Consider the following 17695-nt stretch of genomic DNA (forward strand, 5'->3'; position numbering starts at 1 on the left):
CTCTTGTGTCACAGAACAGTTCGAAGTTCTTGGAATAATCAGGCATACCTAATGCAGGAGCGGTACATAGACAATTTCGCAATTTTACCCAAGCAGACATGCTTTCACTGTCCCAACTGACTGGGTCTTCCACTCCTTTCTTGGTCATTTTTATCAGAGGTTTGGCTAGAGCTGCAAATCCTACAATCCATTGCCTGCAGTACCCCACAACTCCTAGGAACATTCTTACTTCTTTTTGCGTTCGGGGTAGGTCCATTGTTTGAATTATTTTGATCCTCTCTGTAGTGACTTTTCGGATCCCTTTCTCTATCTGGTGCCCCAGATATTTTACTGAGTTTCTACAGAACTGTAATTTGTCTGGTGATACTTTATGTCCTCCCTTTCCTAGGTGATTCAGCAAGGCGATGGTGTCTGTGACACAGTCAGTTTGAGTTTTAGATGCCACTAACAGGTCATCTATGTACTGCACCAAAACGGACTCTCTTGGCAGTACTAAAGATTCAAGGCATTTCTTTAGGATCTGGTTGAAAATCGATGGACTTTCAGTGTACCCTTGAGGGACACGATTCCAGACATAGACATGGCTGTCAAATTCAAAACTAAAAAGGAACTTGCTTTCTGGATGCAATGGGATGGAAACGAATGCATGGCACAAGTCAATGACAGTGAACCATTCCGCATTCCAAGGAATCTGATATAGTATCACTGCAGGGTTGGGCACAATGCGACAGCAAGGTACAACAATTTGGTTTACCTTGCGTAGGTCCTGCACTACCCGGTACTTTCCACTAGGCTTTTTAATCCCAATGATGGGCGAATTGCAGGGACTGCTCATTACTTCTTGCATGATGTCTGCTTCGAGCAACCTGTTAATTTCAATTGCGACTCCTGCTTTTACTTCTGCACTCATTTTGTACTGTCTTGTTCTGGGGTATACAGCATTTGTTTTTATTGCTATTTTAACTGGGTCCACATTTGCCATTAAGCCTACATCTTTTCCCGTGAAATCCCATACTTCGGGTACCACTCTTAACTGGAGTTCTTCAGGTAAGGCTTCAACAGACAAGGGTCTAATTTCAGTGTCAGGTCTCACTAACATCAGTTTGTACAAGCCATCTTCATCGGGGGTCTGAATTTCGACACCTTTTGGTGTGCAAAAGATGGTGCAGTTCATTTTGCACAACAAATCGCGTCCTAACCGGTTCACAGGACTGGAATCACAGACCACAAATCTGTGCATTTCTTTAAAATTTCCTATAGAGATTTCCATGGGTTCAGTTACTGGAGTACTGATTATTTGATTGGAGACACCCACTACTTGGATTGCTTCTCCCGAGAGGGGTAGGTTAGGAACATCCACTGTTCTCACAGTGGACCGGGTAGCACCAGTGTCCAACAGAAAGGTGACGTCTTTTCCCTCAACCTTTCCTTCAATGTATGGTCCAGTCTGGTCTACCGGTAAGGAGACGCCAAGCACGCACTCCTTGTCCTCCCCCCTCAGGCCCCGTCAATCTTGATCATCACAGAGGAAAGAATCATTTAACAAGTACTGCGGAATTGCTGCATTTCTCTCATTCTCTCCTTCCCATACCTCCGCCCTCTCATTCTGCTGACCCTGATTCTTATAATTCTGTCTAGGAGCGCGAGGTACTGGAGGTAGCTTTACCTGTTGCTGGTTCTTTCTTGTCCCCTCTTTCTGCACCTGTGGATTTTAACCATTTACAGGGGCATTACCGGCCTGAAGGTGTGGACACTCGTCTCTCCAATGCCCTATCTGGCCGCACCCATGGCAGGGGAACTTCTTCATAGCCTCCTCCCGACTCATTTTTACCCGGGGCTTTCCTCCTCCCCCAGCATTGGTATTCTGGGCATTATTATTAGAATTCAATTTACTTAACTGTTTTTCTTGCTGTTCAGCCAATTTCACTTGTGCCCACATAACTTTCTCCTTGAGGGCTTTCTTTTTATTTTCTATTTCATCCTCGCAGTACTTGGCGTACTTAAGGACATCATCTATGGGCTTTCCCTGCCAACTGATTTTATTGTCTCGAATCCATTGGGATATTTCAGGCCTTAATCCTAGCACGAATCTGTAACTGAAATGGGTCATGTCCTTCATGTCCACATTATCGATTCCACTGTAAGTTTTGAATACTTTTAGCAACCTTTCATAAAAGGAGTGGACAGTTTCATCGCGCTCTTGGGTAGTTCTATCTATCCGGGTCCAATCGGTTTCCATTGCGGGCACCTTTTTCTTGAGGTATTGTATGACTTGATAATACTTCATTACTTCGGGTGAGGGAGCCCCGGTTTTGGGGTCTCTCGCATACTCATCATTGGGCCAATCAATTTCAATTTTGCATTCGGTCCACAAATCTACAGGCACCACAATGTCGAAAAACCCATCCAGGTCTTTTAGGAGACATTTCTGAACCTTTATGAAGCGTTCAACCTGTCTGTACCAGTCGACTGGCTTCTCCCGTAATTTCGGGAAGTCATTAGTGAATGACACTATGTCTTGTCGGGACCAAGGAACATGGACGTATTTTCCCCCCGGGACTTCTCTCATGTGACACAATTTCTCTGCGGGACCTACTTCTTTGAGCACGTATTCTGAAGTTTGGGACTTAGCCCTACTGTCTTCCTTTTTCTTTGCCCACCGGGTTCTCCATTTTCCCACATCCCCCCATTTCTGTAAGAGTTTCAGTAATTCTTTTATCTAGATCTGTTTTCCTACCACATTCAAGGTCTCTAAGTCTTTGTCTGAAAAATCTACTCTGTAGGGTTTCTGAAGGATTTTGGAGCGACTGACATCGATTCCCATCTCTGCGGCAGTGTCCATCAATCTCTCATGGAGTAATCTAGCGTTCCGGGTAAGGTTTTTGCTGATGAACAGTAACTCTTCTTCGTTAAAGGAGTTTAATCGGTCTAATCCTACATTTCCAGCCATTAGTTCCTCTATTTCTATCCTTAATTTATATATTTCTAAGTGTTTTGGTTGGGGTGTGGTCTCTTTTTCTAACTCTTTGGTCCATCTGTCCAATTCTTCTGGAGATACGACTGCGGCACTCCTAACCCCTGATGTGCTTTCAATCAGAACTTCTTTTGTCCTACTCTGACTTCTTGCCCCTGGCATGCTGGTTCTAGATTCCCTAATGGGCATATCCATTAGGACTACTGACTCACAGTCACTTTCTTGATCATCGACTATGAGTGACTCCTTTCTTGGGGGCGGAATACTTGGAGTTGGCATAATTGGGGTTATAACAGGGGGACGAGGGCTGGCCAGTCTATCCCCGTAAAGAGGAATAGCGGGGCCAATAGTTACTGGGATAGTCAGCGAATCTGGATGGGGATGTATCTGGGCGATGGTCCGAACTAAATCATCTCGCTGTTTAGCCAGAGCTTCCTTCTCTCGCTCACGTAAAGCCTTTTCTGCGGAATTGTCGTGCAATACTTGGGGTACCAAGGGAGGGTAAATACTTGGGGCTGTCGGAGTAACCAACCGAGGGGGGTCTTCTCCAAACGGGCAGTAATTCGGGACCGTAGAACTAGGTTTGCAAAACCCATCCCCATCACTGGTTTTACTATCCGTTCCCGTGCCATCTGTTTCACTATCCCTCCGACATCTCGGATATCTAGAAAACGGGTTTGGTGAACTCAGAGGCTCTGACTCTGCAACATAGGGAGGGGGGTTTTTCATCAACAAATCCTCTAGGTGTTCATTTTCAGAGTCCCCCACGGCCATTAAGTGATGGGTCTTCTCTTTACATTTCCCTTTCCCTTGTTCTAATACCCCCATCATTGGAAACAATCCCTCTACCATCATATTTTGTCTCCAGTGTTTCATTTTCTGCTCTTTGGTTTCTCTATGGACCCTCGGATACCATTTGCTTACTCCCTTGTCCATCCGGGGTCTATCTCTTTCCAGAGCCTCAATTTCCCATTCTTCTAGGGCTTCGTACTGTGTTAATCTGGGTCTGGGATGTAATTCATTCATGCGGGTCCTCAAGTTAAACAAGATTCTGCCATTAAACGTACCATCAATAGGAAATGCTAGAGCTCCGTCATCTGCAGTATACTTTGCCCAGTTCTCTAGCCATACACAGGTATGATACCCTTTTTCAAACATCATGAAGGAGGCAGGAGTATTTGGTGGAGGAATGATCACACCCTCCCTTGTTCTAATGGGCTTGTCCGTTTTAAAAAAGTTCTTTATTTTATCGGCAAATGACATTTTTCTTTTTACTCCATACATTATGTGCGGTCTACCTCGTAAAATCTGTTCCTTATAGAAGCCTAAGTTTTGTGGATTGGGTAAGAACTCAGGATACCACATACACCTTTCCAGACCCCTCTCAAGCTCCTGTTGATTAATTTTGTTTACCATTGTGCTTCCAATGCTAATGCGACTTTTATTTCGTAGTGACCAATCAACACTGTAATTACAAAAATCCTTGTCCAATGGGTGCGCGGCCTTTTCGCGAGACGAGGTCTCATGCTCCGGCACTCACCCCTCCCTTACAATTTCAGCTTCACTACACACCCGCTGTCTCGACCAATACCAGCGCGGCACGGAGTGACGTCAGAGCAGTCTTCCGACCGACTCCCTCCTTCACAAGGTAACGGAAACTTTTAATTTTTCCTAAAGTGCGAGTGCAAATCTTAGTCAACAACACACAACGTTTGCCACTGTGTCTGAGTGTTCTAAATAGATAGAAAAATTTTCTCTCACTACAAGTAGACCACTTTTGTCTACTTTTCATTCACTCCGGATAGACTTCTCTGCCTAACCTCTCACACGAGCAATATAGAACCTGTTACTCCTCTGACTCATCCACTTCTTTCCGGGATATATACTAAGTCAGGATTTCACCAGCGGACTATTTTACTTACCATTTCAAGCCTCGGAGACCCTATTACTCCTTCCGCATGTGACCCTTACTAGGTGATATCACAATGGAAGTTTTATACAAAAGGACTCGTAGCTATCATTTATTCAGATGCATAAAGATCCTAATTAGTGCTTCCAGGTATTCCTAACCCTGCACTAATGACTCACGACAAGTGACCTTACCAGCTAACCGGATTCTGCTCACCGTTAGCTATATACTTCCCCGGGGATTCGGACTACACTGAACACTTACAAACAATTTCTGTTAATGTAACATGTAACACTTATAGCAGCAATGCAAAATCATATACATATACATATAAATCCTTTAAACAATTGCGCAATATTTGAAACAATGCAATCAATATAGCAGCATAGAAACTTCAGCAGCACCTTTTATTTTCACGGTTTGTTTATCAACTACCCTGTCTACCTATCTTAACTAGTCCTAACCATAACTCTGCTACCAGAAAATTACTGATAGAGCGCGCAGGTCACCCGAGTCACGGAGTTTACCAATTTTCCACGCACTGGGCCTTGGCGTGCATATGACTGCCAGTGTTTGCGTGAACCGGGTGAAATCCTCTGCACGCTACTATGAGTAATTCGGGGGGTGACTCTTACACCACTTACGGTTCATGTACCTGACTTACCACAGGCACATTACTCCTGACGGATCAGGAGCTAGCAGTGGATAGGTGACAAGATTCCCAAAAGGAGTAAAAACTTTTATAAACCTAGTACATTTATCCACACTTTATACTGTAAAATGACCACAGACACCTGATGAGTTTTAAAGATTTATCAAGAAATTTCAGAATGAATATGCCAAGATAATGAGACAAAGGCAAATCAACACATCAATTATTAAAACTAATGCCACAATGTAACTATGGATTAGGGCAAGTACCATTAGTGTAATTGAGAACACTACAAGGTAATGAGCTATTCACCGCAAGTTTAAACTAGGGCATGGGACATGAACGGGACTTAAAATGAGTACTTAAACTAGGCTACTTATGCTATTCTTACTAAATTCACAGCAACCATGCTAAAGGGAAGGGAAAAATTGGAACACACTAATATAATATGACAATTTAATAATATCCTACAGGTAGGGAGAGAAGTGGAACATTTCTAATAAACAATTGCATATAAGTTGCTTTCAAAAAGGTGATAGGGCAATATCACAGGCAAGAGTGCTTTATTAAGAAGAGAAGAAAGAGAGATAGAAAGACGTAAACCCACAGATTAATAATTACCTAGATAGGAATGAGGACTAACCCTGGCCACGGGTCAGTTTGGAAAGACGGGGACAAGGACCCTCAAGGATTGGAATACCAGAATGCGAGCAGGTACAGCTCACGGACAGTCAGGACAGGATACCCCTCAGGATTTGGGTCAGGACTGGGCTCACCAAGGTACGACCAACACCTACAGCTTCGGATGCAACGCCTGCGTTACCCCTCTCTGCAAGTAATCCGCCAGTAACCCCGATTGGGTTTTCGAATTTCCCCAGCAAAGTGCTTCGCCAGCACTTAGGACTATTTGCACCCCTAGGAGCCTGTGGAAAGTATGGACAGAGTGCTCCGCAGCACTCTAGATTGATCACCTATAGAGTTCGTAGGGTCAGTGACAGGTCTGCTACTTGGACAAGTCGGACAATTTCTCTAAGCTACACTGGGCCAGTTATACGGTTTGGGGACCCCTAGACCACCCACAAATGGTGCAAGTGACAGTTTCCCACATTATGATTGGTCAGGAGAGGTGACTTTGTCATTGTCACCTCCTAGAATTCAGTGTTCACATCATTAATATTCAATTTTGCATACCCGCCCCTTGGGTTCACGTTCCCAGGCATAGGAATATAGAAGACAATGCAAGTGCACAGTATATAGCAACAATGTAGCGCGGTCAAGGTAGACTGCAGCATCTTCGAGGTGGGTTCCCAGGCGCATCGTGCTTCAGGAGCCAGCTGGCTTGATTTAGCTTCTGTGCAGTGGGATTTCTCCCATGTCACGTGACAGGGTTCAGAAGAGCTTCAAGTATGGCGCAGCTCCCCATCCCCGGGCCCATAGATACGCGGTACATGAAAAGTAAGCGAAAACAAATTAGAATCATACGAAAAAAATGATTACACTGTATACCGTTATAGACTTCACTGCACCCCTTACTTTATAATATCTATAGCATTAACGTTTAGTGCAAAAAGACAGATATGCAGAAGCAGCGGTGGCAAGCAGAGAGCGTGGTGAGAGACAAGCGGCCATGTTTGCAATAATGCGCATGAGCAACAAAATCCCTCCAGAATGCGAGTGCGTCACATCACGTGAGTATGACCGACGCATGCGCAGACTGGATTTCTGCAAAGCAGCCATTTCCGTAGTGCAAGCATTGTTAGGATGAAAAGACACACAGGCAAGCCTCCTGGGGACACCCGCGTGTTGGGGAAAATGCTAAATAAATGACGGACAGGTTGAATTAATATGATTACAAGTTAGGCGAGGTTCTTGAATCAGAGCAAGTCGCTTTACGTGCAAATCCTTGCTCCATCATTGTGACCAACTCGGTGAAAGCGACCCGGAGTCTCCCTTTCAGGAAGATGACGAAGATCCGCCACGAGGTTCGGCAGATTCTTCGGAAACATCCAACCTCCCGGCGAAGTATCACCAGGGGGTTTGGTCTGTTCTCAGCCTAGATCCAGGCCATCTTTCCGGGCCCATCAGAGACTCTAGGCGTATTGCTTGTGCAGGGGCTTGTCCTACGCCCAGTGAGTTCCTCTTTCCAAGGAGGTCAGGGAGGAGTTACAGTGGGAGCTTTCCCACATGGAGGCACGGAACGGACGGGCCATCTTCGGGTCATTCCCGGACATGGTGATCGAGTCCGATGCCAGCGGCTCAGGCTGGAGTACCCGCTGCGGAGAATTCACCACAGGAGGAGGTTGGTCTGCCGCGGAACGTTACCTTCACATCAACTGCCTGGGTCTCATGGCGGGCTCGTTCACAGTTCGTTGTTGGACCAGAGACTGGGCTCACTCATGAGTCCTCCTAAATATGGACAATGTGGCGGCAGTGCGCTACATCAATCATCTGGTTGAGACACGCTCCAAGGCCCTGGTGGATTTGGCCAAGGACTTTTGGGAATACTGCCTGTCCCACCAGGTGTCGGTGATAGCGGAACATCTGCCGGGCATGGCCAACCAGGTGGCAGATTGGCAAGCCAGATACCTTCGGGACTCGTCTGTGGAAACTGTTCCCTCCAGTTTTTCTGACCATTCAGGAATGGTGGGGTCCTTTCTCTGTCGACCTCTTTGCTTCGTGCCTCGATCACCAGCTTCCCAAGTACTTCAGCTGGAGGCCGGACCCGTGGGCGTCAGCCACTGATGCATTCCTTCAGGATTGGTCGCTGGAAAAAGGTTATGCCTTTCCCCCCTTTGCCATGATAATGCAGTTGACAACGCAGGTCCGTCGACAGAGAGCGGAACTGGTGGTGATCACCCCTGTCTGGAGTGCGCAAGCTTGGTTTCCAGTTCTGATGGAACTTTCCTGGGCTTTTCCAATCTGTCTACCTCAGCTCCTCATCTCCTTCTCGATCTTTCGGTCAGCCCTCATCCCCTGATAGTGAACAAGTCACTATCCCTGATGGCATGGAGGATTACAGGGCTCGATGGCAGGTCCTGAGGCTTTCGAGACACGCAGCAGAGCCCCTCTCTCGAGCATGAGCAGACGGGGCGGTCAAGCGCTACCGGTCGGCCTGGTCTCGATGGATGGATTGGTCTCTGCAACGGAGTCTGTATCCCGAGGGGGCAGATATCGTCTACAACCTGAAGTTCCTAGCCTCTCTGGCTTCGGAGGGTTGGCATACAGAACAATTAACACCTTCCGTTCTGCGATTTCAGCAGGGCACACGGTGGTGGCGGGTCATCCTGTGGGAAATCATCCATTGGTGAGGAAGCTTCTCTGGGGTATTCGTCTTTCCCTTCTCCCAGAACCACACTATTCAGTTCTCTGGGATGTGAATACATTCTTGGGCTTGCTGTCAGAATGGCTGAGCAACAACCATTTCGAGCGGTCTTCTCCCCAATGATTGCGCAATGGGTCCATTGGGTGATGGAGGCTGCCATTGATACCAAGGTTTTCGGGGCACACTCAGCGAGAGGTGCCATGGCATCCAAGGCTTTCATGCTAGGAGCCCACTTGGAGGACATTTTGAATGCGGCAGACTGGTCTTCAGACTCAACCTTTAAGAGGTTTTACTTCAAGCCAGTCTCCTCCATAGCGGCCCTAGTGGTTGATAAGCTTTGAACTAGCCTAATCCTCGCCTCCGGGTCCTGACATAGAATGAAAAATGTCCTAGCTTTCGTAATGGAAAGTTTCAATTTTATCAAGGACACAGAGGCGAGGATTAGCCCTCCCCAGGATCCACCTGGACCCACCAGGGTTGATCAGGATGTTACATCCAATGTAAGTAAAGCATTTTCCTGTTTGGTTAAGTGGAATTCTTTTTTATCTTTTGAATGACTGTTTTCTCAGAGTATGTATTTGTATATAAAACATTTTACGGAGTGTTATATAGCGCAAACTTGACCCGAAGGTATCAGATATCAGAGCTTTACATAGCACCAGTTGCGTTACATGAGGACACATTCATTTTTGTTAGGAACTGGGAGATTAAGGGATTTGCCCAGAATCACAGGATGTTCAGCGTCATTGCCGAGACTCGAACCTGGTTCCCCAGATTCGAGGTCGACTGCCCTAGCCGTTAGGGTAACTCCTCTTCCCTATATGTAACCAGTTTTACATTACTGCATTTGTCTACAATTGCTGACATCACCACTGTGATGGTATGTTTCATCGTTCTACTCCTTGCAATTTTACTTTTCCTGATCCCTTTTAATTTTTTGTCCTGGCCTCATATTGATTGATTGCCGTTTTCCATAAGGAGCAACTGGAAACTATTCTTTATCCGTAAACAAAGAAGCCTGACAGTGGAACCCTCTACTCAACAGCACCTGAACTGCTATCCCTCAACTATTCTAACCCCTCTATACCAGCTGGGGTCTGTGTGCACACTGGATCGTACCCACCATCACAATGCAAGTCCCCATAGGATCCTAAAAGTTTGAAACAAAAGCAAAGGTGCACCACATATCAATTTCAATGCAGAAAAGACAATTTTGTAGTCTGTATCCAACACTGATGGTCTTCCAAACTTTTCTTTTTATTCCAATTTCAATAGCTTTAAAAAAGGAGGTCACAAACATCAATTTTCACAACGATACAGCTGGCGCGTTTCGTCCTTATAAAGGACTTCTTCAGAGGGCTGTTGAATTCAAACAAATAAATATACAAATCAATAGACACTGTTTAACTTTGCATGTATCCGCTTATAATATAAGTGGCTTTTTTAACTCTGATCTTGACAACCTATACTACCGTGTGGTAAAGGGGGTCCCAATGAAACTCATTATGTCTGTTTCTGTTCTTTTAGGTAACTCTACAGGGTGATAATAATTAGGTTTATAGGGGGGCGTGGCTTAGCGCGCGATGTAGACGGACGTGCCCGGGCTGAGCTCCGAGTGAAGCTCCCCTACCGCGGGCCATTTCTCTGTCATTTTCTGCAGTAGCGGCCCCAAACTCGGACCGAGTGTGCCTCGGAACCTGCTCCGACATCTGTGTGAATTTGGGGAGGATTGGAGTCACGGACCCTCCGACCGGCGGCAACCGCAGCAGCTACCCGGCCTGGACCCACTTCCGGCCGGCAGCCACGACCACCTGAGCCCGGGGATCCGGCCATACGAGGTAGGCCTCGCCACGCGCACCCGCCCCCGAGCTACACGGAGTGGGGGACGGGACTGTGCCGCTGCGCCTGGTGCCTCCAGCGACCCCACTACCCGGGAGCCCCAGCATCTGGTGGCGGGGGTGTCACCCCCACCCACTGAGGTCTGGAACACCGGCCCACTTGGCAGACAGCGCCAGGAACAACCCGCTGGGCCACGCGGTCCTCCGAGGGGGACCACATCGCGCCGATCGGAGCCTCCACTGCCCCTGCCACACGTGAGCCCTTACAACTGCCTGCTGCGGCGGCGAGATCGGGTACACTGGATCCCTGCCCCCCTTTACCCTGCAGTGGTCAACGACCGATGTCGGCCTTGGCACATATCCGTGGACCCAGCCTACTATCCACAACGACCACGGCCACACCTGAGTAACCCTACTGGAAGGCGACTCCACACTAGACTTGGCCACGTGGGAGCGGATCCCGAGCAAACCCACGCGCAGCGCCCCGTGGTTTGCCTCACGCCGGGGGACACGACGCCCTCCACCACAATTGATGTTGCCCAGTGCCACCCAGACAGACTGATCCTCCCAGGCCCGGGGAGACGTGGGCGACCGGAAAGGCCACGTGGTCCGGCCCGTCCAGCCTGCACGCGGCCCTACCAGAAGTGCCATCCGGTGGCGCACAGAGCCCCCTACACAGACTGCGACGCAGACTTCGCACCCTCCCTGGGTGGAGTCACTGTGCGGGTTCCCGGGAGCCCAAGCGGAGTAGCGATCTCCTTGCCTGCTGCACGCCGTCTGGAGCGGACAATACAGAGTGCCTAACCTAGTGGCCGACGCGCCCGGGACCCTGCGGTGTTGGGTGTGGAGGCCTGCCGTCCCGGCTGCCTTGCAGCGCTGACCAGTCCCATGTCAGGGGGGACTAGAGCAAAGACCGGAACCGGTGGGGCGCTGAACAAGGGAAAGATGGTGAAGAACCCCGAGGCTGACCAGACTGCCTCCAAGCTAGACACCATGCTGGCTGCCATGGAGCGCCTGGAAGAATCCATGCAGTTGACCCGTACGTCGCTGGAGACCAAGATCGATAAGGTGGTGGTGGACTTGACGCACCTCAGGGCGGACCACAAGAAACTCTCCGAACGCACCACGGTCCTGGAACAGACTATGGCGGAGGCTTCGCCCAAGCTGGCACAGACGGATAAGCACATACGCAACCTCCTCAACCGGGTGGAGTTCCTTGAGGACAGGGCGGAGGATGCGGAGGGACGGGCCCGGAGGAACAATGTGCGCATAGTGGGCCTGCCGGAACGCTGGGAGCGGAGGGAGACGGCGGAACATATGGAGGGCTGGCTCCGAGAACTGTTACCGGAGGGTACACTGTCGCCGCACTTTGTGGTGGAGAGGGCGCACCGGGTGCCGTCCAGTCCGCCCCCGGAGGGCTCCAATCCCAGACCAATGCTTATGCGAGGGCTGAACTACTGAGACCGGGACGCCATCCTACGCGAAACCAGGAAGCTGTCGGACATTAAGGTGGACAATGCAAAGGTGATGTTCTTCCCCGACTACACGGTACAAGTCCAGCGACAGCGGCACTCGTTCATGGCAGTGAAGCAGAGACTCCGGCGTCTGGCTCTAAAGTACTCGTTACTGTTCTCGGCACGCCTCCGAGTGGTAGCACAAGACAAGACGCATTTCTTTGACTCTCCTGAGGCGGCTGCGGCCTGGCTTGATTCTGGAATCGACACGGGCCATGGGACTGCACCGCCAGAGCAGCGCAGAAACCGAGGCACCCGCAGACGAAGACACCGGCGCCCCTCGCCGGCCAGATCATCCACCGCGGACACGGAACTGGGCCCGACGCCAGAACAAATACAAAGCGAACAGCAAGAGGCCCTCCGGATAGCGGCCGAACTCAGTGGATCACAGTCACCTATCCTGATCTCCAATGCCAGCCCCAGATCACGCGGGAGTGAGGACGACGAATACTTGTACGGACTGCCGGATGAACAAGTTACAGAGGGCCTGCCGGATGTCACACCCCAAACGGCGGACCTGATAGCGTAATGGGCTCCCTCACCCTGGCCTTGGGTGAACCACACCAGTTGACGCCACGAAGGAGGCTGTGCACCACACTGGGAGTCCCGTTTGGCAGACCCACCAAGACTACTGAGGACCCCGGACAACACAATTGGCGCAGTCCCGGGGGCCCGTGCCCTGTCCCCACCCCTCCCCTACCCTGATGCACCCTGAGCTGCTCCCGTTGCCGAGTGGGGGGCCAGACCTACTCTACTTGAGACACGCCAGGGACATTGTGTTGAAGGGGTGGCCGGACCCCTAGAGGTGAGTGTCCCCTGGAGGGTGGAGAAGGAGGCCTCTGGAGCGGAGCATCCTGGCTTTGAGGCAGCGGACGCTCTGGCCCTGGATGTGAACACTGACATTGACTTCTGATGCCCCTTTTGCCCACAGCCCGCAGGAGGGAGACACCACAGCTCTCTTGGCCTGGTGGACTATCCTATATTGCTTGTGTTACGTACTTTGTCATTCCCCCATTGAACTCACAGATTGATTGAGCTCTCTAGAGCGTTTGGGCGATGACACGTTTTGTTGTTGCCCTTTTGGCATTATGGCTCTGTTAATGTTCTTTTTGAGACTAGTGCCGGCACTGACGTGTCACAGTTTACGTCCCTGGGTCTGTGCGGGATGGGGGGCTGGAACACTGGCAATCGGTATCTGCTGTTGTACTTGTGTGGCCGGGGCGGACTGGGGGTTGGGGGGGGTGTGTGGGTGATTGGGCGATGTGGAAACTGTGATGGCTACGGTTAAATTTTGTACCTGGAATGTCAGGGGAATGCACACACCCTCACGTAGATATCAGGTGTACTCCTATCTTAAACGGCATCAGGTACAGATCGCATTGTTGCAGGAGACCCACCTAGTAGCCGCAGAGGTTGCCACACTTCGCCGTAGATGGAGGGGGCAAATATTTGCCACGAGCTTCTCAGCGTTTGCGCGAGGGACCCTGATCTGGGTGCGACCAGGAGTTCCATTTGCACTGACACACAGCAACATTGACACAGAGGGGCGTTATGTCTTCATACAGGGTAGACTGGACGGGCAACAGATAGTTATAGCCTCCATCTACGCACCTAATGTCGAGCAGGGGAGGTTCCTGACGAGACTGTCGACGGTGATTGCACCTTGGCCCGACGTGCCCCTATTGTTAGGTGGCGATTATAACAGTGTGCTAGATGTCTCCCTCGACCGCTCGTCTCCTCCGGCGACAATCGCCCCAGCCCAAGCAGCCTCCAGGGCCCTCCTTGATTAGGCGACACAGTGGAACCTGCAGGATGCTTGGCGAGTCAGAAACCCCAACGCCCAGGTATACTCCTATTTCTCCGGGGCCCACTCATTACACGTCAGACTAGATAGGTATATGATGTCCCGTGACTTGATTCCTCACGTAACAGACACCGACTACCTGGGGCGGACGCACTCAGACCACAACCCACACACTCTAGATTATGGATGGAAGCGCCCGCGCCCGCCTGTGCCCACATGGCGCCTGCAGCCGGATCTCTTGCTCGATGCCCCATTCCGGGACAAGATGTCCGGGAGGATCCTACAATACTTCGAGGAAAATGGCGACTCGGCCTCGTCCCCGCAAATTGAGTGGGACGCCTTTAAAACGGTGACCCGGGGGAACTGTCTCGGTGTGCAGGCAGGCCTGCGGGGGCAGGTGGAGCGGGATCTGCTGAAAGCGGAGGTGACCTTGCTAGACAAGGAGCGGGAAGCGGCGGAGGGCGATGACTCCCCATTGATCACGGCCAGGGCACAAGACATGCCCTTCTGATGGAAAGACTGAAGAACCTTAATTTTGCAGCACACTCTGCACGCACCCACAACACCGGTGACAAGCCAGGCAGACTTCTATCATGGCTGATACGACAAGAAACTCATTCAGCGTCGGTGCTGTCGATCCGCACGACTCAGGGCACTGAAGTCTTCACACAAAGACAGATACATGAGGCATTCACATCACATTATAGGTCCTTATACAGCTCGAGGCTGAGAACCACGAGGTGGAGATCATAGATTACCTAGCGACACTGCAACTACCAGCGGCCACTCACGCCCAACAGGCGGAGCTGGGGGCGGAGCTTACTGGTGAGGAGCTACGAGACGTGATCTTTTCCCTCTCTAACGGCAAGGCGCCGGGCCCGGACGGGCTCCCGGCCGAATTTTACAAGGCCTATTCCTTGTTACTAATACCCGAACTGTTAAAGGTGTACAAGGCGGCATTTGAGGATGCTGAACTTCCGGCGTCCCTGAACGAGGCCAATGTGATCTGCATGCTGAAACCAGGCAGGGAAGCGTGCGAGCTAGGATCGTACAGGCCATTGGCGCTCCTTAACACAGATTACAAGATCTTGGCGGCGACACTGGCTCGGAGACTTGCACCCCTAGTTCCCACACTGGTGCACCCTGACCAGAATGGCTTTGTGCCCACCCGCAGAACGTCTTACAACATACGCCGCTTCTTCAGAATCCAACGCTACGCGTCCTCCACCTGGCCACACTCGGGGTGCATAATACTTAATCTTGAAAAGGCGTTTGACTCGGTGGAGTGGCCCTTTCTCCTCCAAGTGCTCGAAAAGTATGGGCTGGGCGACGCCTATATACAGATGGTGGGGCTCCTCTATCAGGCGCCCGAGGTGCGAGTCTGGACTGGGCGGCTATTCTCTGACAGAATAAGGATTGGGAGAGGCACCAGACAGGGATGTCCCCTCTCTCCCCTGATATTCGCACTTGTGATGGAGCCATTGGCAGAACTGCTCCGGACCTCCGGTGCCGCCTGGGGTATCCCGCTAGCAGACGGAACCCACTCGGTGTCTCTGTATGCCAATGACTTACTGTTATATATCAGGGACCTCACCCATATACCTACGACACTCACAGACATCTTTCAGATGTTCGGGGACATGTCAGGTCTCCGCGTTAACTGGTCGAAATCAGGGGTCTATGCGTTCAGTGACACTATGCCACAATGTGATGTGCAAATGATGGGAGAGAAGCTTCAATGGCACCCAACGGTATTCCGGTACTTGGGGATCCTCATATATCGGGACCCCGTGGATCTCCTGGAGGGCAACCTAGTGAGAGCCATCTCCTCACTGTCAGCCCAGGTCACGTTCTGGAACTCCCTCCCATTGAATGTGCCGGCCCAAGTGGCACTGACGAAGATGATAATGCTCTCCCGGCTCCTCTACTTTTATGCGAACCTTCCGGTGTATGTGCCGACGCACATATTCAAGGGTTTGGAAACCCTCACCAGGCGCCTTATCTGGAATAAAGTACGCCCCCGGGTGGCATTGAGGACCCTATATGCGGCCGCGGAGTCTGGAGGCCTGGCGGTTCCCAATCAGGAACTATATTACCTGGCTGCCCAATTGCAATGGGTTGCCTATTGGCTGAGCTGTAAGAATCTGATGGACACGGCCACGGAGGGCACCACCTTATCCCCAACTCAGGTGCTGACGCTCTTCCACCCCCTGACGCGGGGCCGGCCACCCAACCAGATCCATTTAGCTGTCGCAAGGCAGTGCTTTATGCAAAGCCTCAGACTCACCAAAAGCACTGTACCATATGCCCCAAACCTGCCACTGCTGGGGACCCCCTGGGGAGATGGCGTGCTGTCTTCAACCGTGCTACGCAGTTGGACTGCGGTGGACTTGGACGGACTAGGTGACCTGTATAGTGATGGGGAGCTACTGTCCTTCGAGACTGACAGCCGACACCGATCTGCCAGCGGGACAGTTTCTGACACACGCGAGGCTTCTCCGAGTGCTGACAGAGACATGGGGGGACCTGACTCAAGAGCCGACTACACACATGCTCATACAGTACCTACATGTGATGGGCGATGGTTCCCATCTAGTGCACTGGCTGGCTCAGGCGCTGAACTATCATACTCAATTCTCCTCCCAACGACAGAGAGAAATGGACGGCCGACCGGGGTAGGGAATGGACGGATAAACAGTGGGCCGCAGTACTGGCAGGCGCAAGGAACATTCCTCGCAATGCGAGATTTAGGATCATCCAATATTATATAATACACCGTGCGTATCTATCCCCGGACAAACTGAACCGCTACTTTGGCCTCGCCTCTTCGGCATGTCCCAGGTGCGGTCTCCTGAACTCGGACCTGCTACACGCACTCTGGAGTTGCACTCACCTCACCATGTACTGGTCGGCGGTCACTGACACATTAGCGGCGGCCACGGGCGACACCCTCCCCAAGACGTGGGAAGTATGCCTGCTGGGACTCTACAAGAGAACCAAGCAGTCCAAACTACAGGCACGTTTCTGGGACCTGGGGCTCATTATGGCTAAGCGGCTCATCACAAAACGCTGGAAAAATAATGCCCCCCCGCGACCTGCAGACTGGCGTCGCTCATTTGCCAACTGGGCTAGCGCAGAGAGTGTGTCTTTGCACAGGGAGGAGACAGCGGGCTTTCGTATGTACCCAATTGCCCAAGAGTGGGACACCACCCTGACAGCATACCATCGGGCTTGCACCCAGGCTGGCATTACCTGACCGCCTTGTCATGGAGTAGAGATAGACCAGTCATCCTCCGCCCCAGCATGCCACTTCCCCCCCCGTTACCCCCCCCCCAGCCGTTGGGGTAACGCTCAGCAAACTCCATTGGCTATCATTCCCCCCCACCGCCTTCTGGCCGCAGCAACTCTCAATCCACAACCACTCCCGCCCCCCGCACAGTCCACATATGGCGTCACATACGCCGTTAGGGTCACTGATACACTACTGTACATGCTAGCACTAGTCCGATTGTTGTTGAAGTGTTTTCTCTCCTATTTTCTTTCATTCCCTATTGTTTCTCATGATGGGCGGTTAGCTTGTTTCTGCTGTGCTCACGATGATGCTAATCTTCCCCGCCCCGTTTGCTCTTCCTACAATGTTTTTTGAATATTGCCACGATCACAAGACTATAGCCCAGTGCAT

The sequence above is a fragment of the Lissotriton vulgaris genome, chromosome 5, assembly GCF_964263255.1.
Source record: "Lissotriton vulgaris chromosome 5, aLisVul1.2, whole genome shotgun sequence".
NCBI classification, from domain to species: domain Eukaryota; kingdom Metazoa; phylum Chordata; class Amphibia; order Caudata; family Salamandridae; genus Lissotriton; species Lissotriton vulgaris.